This window comes from Rattus norvegicus, chromosome 17, assembly GCF_021556685.1.
Source record: "Rattus norvegicus strain SHRSP/BbbUtx chromosome 17, alternate assembly SHRSP_T2T, whole genome shotgun sequence".
Classification (NCBI taxonomy): Eukaryota; Metazoa; Chordata; class Mammalia; order Rodentia; family Muridae; genus Rattus; species Rattus norvegicus.
The window spans coordinates 20,279,153-20,286,794 of record NC_141550.1 but is presented as its reverse complement, the minus strand read 5'-3'; the positions used below and the strand labels follow the sequence as shown (position 1 = coordinate 20,286,794).

Sequence of the window (7,642 nt, the reverse complement as noted above, 5' to 3'; positions counted from 1 at the left end):
TTTTCCAGGGACAGCTCGAAGATCAGTTTCACCACACCGCCTGCTATTTTTTCTACAGTCTGTGTGCTAAGAACAGCTTTCACATTTTTAAGTGGTTGGGGGAAAAAAACAATCAAAAGACTCATATTTCATAACATACGAATCACACCGTGTCACACACGAAAATTAAAACGACGTGAAATACAAGTTTGGGTGCCTATAAATAAAGTCGCCTTGGAACGTGGCCAGGCACACTCATTTGCATGTTATCTGTGGCTGCTCTCAGGAAACAACAGAGAAGTTGAGTCCTCTTGTCAATGACTATGTAGCCCACAAAAGTCTGAACTCTTGACTGACTGGTCTGTCAGAGGAAATGCTTGACCATTCCTGCTACTGAGCTTAAGGGAAAGGTATGTTGGACCTTGTGCTATGGCCTCCCTGAATTTTCTATTTCTTTCCTGGCTCCTTGCAGATGAGTCTCATTTGTTTGAAAATCTATTCTGAGCTTCCTTCCAGGCAGCATGCTAGGTCCCAGGGATACAACCCGAAAAGCAACAGGTAGGTTCTGTACAGGAGCCCGGAACCCCACAGAAGAGCGGGCACGAGTCACAGAGGAGAGCAAATAAAGTGTGAGAAAGACAACTGTGGTGAGGGCCTCAAAGATGAGCTTCAGGGAGCTGGAAAAGGACAAAAGAGGTAACAGATTTCCTGTTGATATGCCAAAGTATAGATTAATAGTTAAAGGGAGTCTTGGAAAACTCTGAAGTTATCCAAGGAAAAGGGAGGAGGAAGAATTTAAATGTCTTCACCAGAACCCCTCTTCGTTATCTCCTTCCCTCTAGTGTACAGGGATGGGGTGAAGCAAGGAGTAAGGTAAACGAGGTTGTGAGGGATGAGGGAGGGGAGGATGAGGATGAGGGAGAGTGAGGAGGACCATGCCTCCTGAAGACTTTGAGATTTCATCTTTACGCTAAGCACAGAGGCGAGAAGTTGCATGAGTGCCTGGCTAACGAAACGCTGAAAGACTGCAGGAGAATAGACAAGTAACTCAGTGCATCCGTGCAATGACCAGCAGTAGAAATTAAGATGAATGTATGCCGTTATGTAGATGAATCTGGACCATAGATCACAAAGGGAGAAAAGAAAAGTCCAGAAGACAGCACACAGCATGATGAACTTTGACTTTTTTGCTATTTACTTACTTATTTCTTTCTTTCTTTATTTACTTAGCTTGAGTTGGGTATGGTCAGCATACTCATGCCAAGGCATAGATATGGAGGTCAGAGGAGAGCTGGCAAGAGTCAGGTCTTCCTTCTACCATGTGGGTTCCAAGAGTCTAACTGAGGTCATCGGGCTTAGCAAAAAGCAACTTTTTTACCTCAGGAGCTACCTTGAGGGCTCGTGACCTTTTCACAAAGTTAAGTGTAACCAAAGTATAACAAGATACCTTGGAAACATATTTATGCACGTCTATATTCATACGTATATAGTTGCACGTGTTTCTTATGAAGAGCCCAGTTTCGAGAAAAGGGATAAGGCTCAGCAGAGGCAGTGGTCCACACAAGAATGGGTGTGTTAATGACGCTGTCATCAACGCTCTGCTTCTTGTGAGCAATGAATGCACAGGTCGTTGTTGAATTATAGAAAGCTAAAATGATAGCTGGGCAGTGGTGGTCCACACTTTTAATCCCAGCGCTTGAGAGGCAGAAGCAGGTGGTTCTTTGAGTTTGAGGCTAGCCTGGTCTTCAGAGAAAGTTCCAGGACAGCCAGGGCTACCTAAAGAAATGCTAGCATGAAGGGAGAGAGAGAGAGAGAGAGAGAGAGAGAGAGAGAGAGAGAGAGAGAGAGAGGGAGGGAGGGAGGGAAGAAGAAAGGATGGAGAGAAAAGGGGGGAATGCCTATAAGAAGTTATAAAACCAATATAGAATGAAGGGTAACATGATTCGGGGTTTCTTTTTTCTGTATTTAAACTTTATTATGAAATTATAAAGCAGAGCCCTGTAACATCAGCAGCAGCAGCAACAACAACAGCAACAACAAGCCACACTTGGGCTTGCTTTTTAACACCCAGGTGAAGTGAGCTGCTTGGATCCACAGTCACATCTAAGAGATTTCAGCAAGTGTGTGCACTAGAGATTGACCATCAATCCCGTCACGGCTGATTTGTTCAGAACTGGATATTCCAGCCCACAAACCAGTCAGCTGTCCGAGTCTTGAAAAACAAGACTCAGCTGAAAGGCAGGATTGCAATGTGTACTGCAGAAGCCTCCCTCCGGCTCGCACGGGGAACAGGGCAAGTGTGGAGACCCATCAAGAGCCTACCACAGGGCTAGGAGTGTGGCTCAATGGCAGAGCGTTTGTCAAGCTTACTAAAGGGTTCAATCCTCAGTGCTGCAAGAACAGGGTGAGGGTGGGGGGCTGGGGGTGGGGGGGCTGCTATGAATGTACAGTCAGAGCTGATGGCTGTAAATATACGATCTGAACAGGCAGATGGTGGCAGAGATAAAGACTATTGTCCTTCTCTTCAATCTGATTTGCTGTCTACGGTTACATTTGAGGCATCAGTATTAAAGAAATGCTAACATACCTTGGCCTTGCGTCACAGATCTGTATCCCTAGCCACTGGATGGACTGAGGCAGGAGAATTAAAAAATTCTTGCAAGGCACCTGAGTGACTTAGTGAGGTTGCTTCTCAAATTAACAGTTAGGTAAGAAAATGGCTGGGGACACAGCTTAGGGATAGGGCCTTTGCCTGCACACATGAGGAGGTGGGGTCAATCCATAGTAGCGGGGATGGGGGAAGGAGGAAGAGGAAGAAGGGGAGGAAGGGGAGGAAGGGGAAGAAGGGAAGGAAGGGGAAGAAGGGGAGGGAGGGGAGGAGGGTATCAGCAGCAGCAATTCAACAATTCCATAAATACGTGGCAGAAAAGAAAGTGAATCAGAACAGGGCTTTTGACCAAGAAATTCTAAAACCTTGGAAAGGTTATCAGACAAATTTACAGACCACGTCTGAACAGTGATTTGAATAAATCTGACTAGATAACCTTAGAAGCATTTTCAGCTAAGGATAGTTCAAAATATGACTCCTGTAAAAACAGCCAAGTTATGGTGGCCGAGCAGGAAGGTGAAACCTGGTATTTTACACACAGGCGGGTTTTGTCCTCTCTCAGGTTGAACCAGAGTTTGTTTGACTTCTGCTGCTCTTACTCCTGGTCACTTATTAACACATCTAACAAGCAGAAGAGGACTCGAACTAAAAACTAAGGTAGGGGAACTCAGCCAGCCCCATTTCTACTGACAGCCATACCTGTCTCAACCAACTGGCCTTCTCCCTGCCATAGAGACAGGGGCATGGCATTGCTTACAAACCAGGCTTCCCAGTTACATGCCTCGCAAGTGAGTATTCTGACTCTGAGGATAGAAGATTAAAAATATTATTATTATTATCATTATTATTATTATATTATGAAAACCCTGTCCCTTAAATAATGTGAATAATAAGGACGGTGATCTGTTAAAATTTCTGAATGATAATGGCTGTGGAAGCCCTAAAGAGGAACAGATTTTTTAATTCTGAGGAATCCAGAGGGTAGTTTGCTCAGGCAGTTCGTTCACACACGCATACTCCAGCCGGGTTGGGGGTGAGGCAGGGTGAGATTCCCACTCCGAAGCTTCCGGAGCACACACGCATTGCAATTGTGTTCCCGGGCGGAAATGGAAATTATGAGCTCGGGTAACCCTGAACAACATCGCGGCTAATTCATTTCCATTGGAAGTTGAACAGATTTGCTCCCAAGTAACAGGTAAACATATACGTATGAAGTCAAATCTTATGGTAGCACAGTTAGTGAGGGCCTGGGCATCACCTAATGAACTTCGTTCATGGGACAAAAAGGGAAACTGAGGCGCCTAGACCCCAAGCATCTGCCATATTTGATGGCAGAACCAGGAAACGCATGTCCCCTTCCTAACCACCTCTGCCTCTGAGCTTTAGCGAAATCATCCTGTTATCTTATTACAGACAGAAAAGCAATGAGGGAGACGTGATGGAGAGGGGGGAAAAAAAGAAATTGAAACAGAGAAGGGAGGAAGAGATATGCCGTGACGGACAGACATTGCGGGAGAGCCGGTCCGCCTCGGCCTGTCTTTATCTTTCTCTGGATCTGCCTCATCTCATTCCTTTCTGAATCCCTTCTCTTTCCCATCTCCCACAGGCCGGCTCCTGAAAACACAGCGCTATTTCATTCTTTCCAAACGCCTTCGAAGGGGGCCTGCAAATGAGCGGAACGCTAGTGGGGCTGCGCTCCAAACCCGGGGGAGGGATTTCCTGCTACCTTAGCCCATCCCCCACCACTGCGAAGGAGGAAGGAAGCGGCAGCTCACCAAGACTCATGAACACTCCCTGACACCTTCGTAGAAGCAGAATTTTGGGCCTGGCCACCCCACCCCACCCCCGAACCTAAAGGACCTACATTTTAACAGGATGCGTACCTGTGTTGGCTGTACACTGCACAGCTCTTGCCAGGGTTTGAAACAGTCCCTTACGCGTGTGCCGCCTGTGTTCACACACTGTCTTCCTGGCCCCGGAGAGGGAGACAGGGCAGAGATCGTAAAGATGAAGATTTACACAAGTCTTTTAAATGCTAAAAAATCCATCACAGGATATACCTCGAAACGGATACATTCATTTTCAATAGTTCCTTCCCTGAGAGTCACATCCGGTCTGTCCTCTTCCGTCCAGATGTCAACTGTGACAAATTCATAAGAACCCCTCTAACAAGGTTGGTTCTACAAATTCTAAAGGGTTGTAGGGATCTTGTTTTCCCTAGCTACTCCTCAATCAGAGGAAGCAAACGTGGGGAAATTTTAAGTATTTTCGACTTGCCCAGTCCTGGGGCAAAGCAAATCCACCTATGCCTTGTTGAGATGGAGGATTCGGTTGGTATGGATCAGACAGAGAGAGGACTCATCCTGCTACAGAGACGATCCTGCAGCGGAGACTCCTAATGAGCAGTCTGGTGGCAAAAAAAAAAAAAAAAAAAAAAATCACAATGCAAAACAAATTAGCCGGGGAATTTTTCAGGTGTCAGTTTCAATGAGGGAGGAACAGACAAGGAATAAAAAATCATCGCATGTAAAAGATTTCCAACTCTGAAGCTGCTCGGGGACTGGTGACTTCTAGCCTTATTTTTCCCAAGTGCGTGTCATCCCGTGTGTCACACTGACACGGCGAGGATTTCTTATGAAATAATCCCTTTGCCAACATCAGGGAATCACCCTCCCCTTTGATCAGGACAGACGCGATCTTGAAAGTTGGCCTACTTACACAGCTCCAGTGAGGCTGCTCAAAATAAGATTTCTGTGAGGGAAGAGGGGAGAACAGCATGTACAGACGTAGAACGAGTAAGCCTTAGAGAGAGGAACACACACACACACACACGGGGGGAGAGAGAGAGAGAGAGAGAGAGAGAGAGAGAGAGAGAGAGAGAGAGAGAGAGAGAAAGAGAGAGAGAGAACATTCTAGATGTTGGAGATCTCGTGAATAGATGCTTCCAGCAGGTGATGCATATGCCCAGCCTGCTGGTGCCTCTGCAGGGGTGACCTGATCTGCAGAGGCTTCCAGTTACCTTCATATTTAAAACTGTGTAACTAATACTTCATGGCACAGGGACCAAAACAAAAGCCCAGACTTCTATCATGATGAATCTGAATTCTACAGTGTTCTCTCTCTCTCTCTCTCTCTCCCTCTCTCTGTGTGTGCGTGTATGTGTGTGTGTGTGTGTCTGTCTCTCTGTCTCTGCCTCTCTCTCTCTCTCTCTCTCTCTCTCTCTCTCTCTCTCTCTGTGTGTGTCTCACTCTGTCTCTCTATCTCTGTGTGTATGTATGTGTCTGTCTCTGTGTGTCTCTGTCTCTGTCTCTCTCTGTCTCTGTGTGTGTCTGTCTCTCTATCTCTGTGTGTGTATGTGTGTGTGTCTGTCTCCTCTCTCTGTCTCTCTGTCTCTGTGTGTGTCTGTCTCTCTGTCTCTCTCTTTCTCTGTCTCTCTGTGTGTGTCTGTCTCTCTCTGTCTCTGTGTGTATGTGTCTGTCTGTCTGTCTGTCTCTCTCTCTCTCTCTCTGTGTAGGTACACATGTCTGTGGAGGTCAGAGGTCAACATCAGGGAACTGCCTCAATTCTTTTCAGTCTTTCTGAAACAAGGTCTCTCACTAAACTCGAAACTCACCGGTTTAAGCAGATTGGCTGGCTACTGAACCCCAGGGGCTCTTCTGTTTCCACCTCCCCATCTCTGGGATTAGAGGCTCCTGATGCCAACCTTATGAGGTTGCTGGAGCAAGCACTTTACCAACGGAGCCACCTCCTCCAGCCAGACTTCCTTCTCTCCACACGAACCCCCTCCTCCACCATTCTGCCCAGCTGGGTACCCACCCCAGCAACAGAACCACTGGATCATCGTCCACTGCACTTCTCAGCACAAAGACCCCAGCCACCTAGACCAGAAGCCGTTTCCCCTCTCAACTCTGGTTGCCTACTATCCTGTGGAGAGAAGCTTAGGTTTTGAATGGAACACATGCAGGGATCCCAGGAAAGCTCTAAAGTTACCACTGCAACATTAAAATATCACACGCATGTATACATGCATGCGTGCATGCATGCATGCGCTTCCTGGGCCTTCAAAAGACTGCTCCCCCCTTTCTCCCCTTTTCTATTACACTCTGAATCCAACACTGTCTGAGGACAGTCCAATCTGCTTTACATTTGAGCTGGTTCTACCCTGCTGTAAAAACAAGCAAACGTGAATGCTTGTCTCTGTATCAGGTGCAGGCTGATGGGAACCAGGACCCAGTCTTAAAGACCTGGGTGTTTCGCCTCATCAGAAGTTTGGTGAGCACGAAAAACTAAAATAGTTTATGAACGTGGAGAAGGGCCTCTGGGGGAAAAAAAGCAGAGGTGACCGGGAACATTTGGCTCACCGCCATTTCCAAATGCGTTTTCAAAAGCGATGACTGCAAGGCGCCCCATCGTATGTACCACCTATGGCTACTCCACCAGCTTGCTAGGCCAATCAGCTGCACTGGGCTTTCTTGGAACCCCTCATTCTTGGGAAGGGGGGTGCAGTTCTCTACAGAATCCTCTTGACATAAGAAAGGATTTCTTTTTGAAAGTACATCTTTTCTTTTCCCATCTGTTTGAGCACGGATTGAGGTCAGCCCAGGTCTTCTGGCATTCGGGAGGATATTTCGGCCCTTTCCTGCGGAGACTGTAGATAGACTGGAAAGGGCTTCCTTTTACCTCTTAGTTCGCCACAGAGAAAGAAGCGTGGGGTGAGGAGAGTACCCCTGATGGCCCGTGTCTGAGAACCTGCCACAAATAAATGGGGTGAATGACTTTGGAAGGCCCTAAAAGAAAGAAGAAACACCCCCCAAAGGGGAGGTCGTTAATTGAATTTGGTTTCAAAATTTGCAAATTCCTGTGTCTGCTTAAGGCAAATGAGGCGTTAGCCTCCCAAGGCCCATTGTGCCTGCTGAACAGGACCTCCCGATGTGGGCGGGGTGGGGATACTATGAAGGCCTTTCTTGTGGCTGCTTTGTCTTTCAGTTTTCTAAAGTTGGCCTCTCACTCCCGGGATCTGATGTGGACTGACAATGGACACCCAGGAGCAAACAA

At 47.0% G+C, this 7,642-nt stretch overlaps 1 long non-coding RNA gene across 2 annotated transcripts; it reads left to right on the top strand.

Moving 5' to 3' along the window:
* Positions 1-242: 242 nt before the first annotated feature.
* Positions 243-5,119, top strand: LOC134482831 (uncharacterized). 2 transcript variants are annotated; one of them, XR_015641534.1, is made up of 4 exons: positions 243-389; positions 2,585-2,687; positions 3,150-3,244; positions 4,194-5,119. It is a non-coding gene; the product is annotated as an uncharacterized LOC134482831 (long non-coding RNA). The 2 variants fall into 2 exon arrangements; XR_015641535.1 differs by lacking the exon at positions 2,585-2,687 and having other exon boundaries at positions 274-389.
* The last annotated feature ends 2,523 nt before the right edge of the window (positions 5,120-7,642 follow it).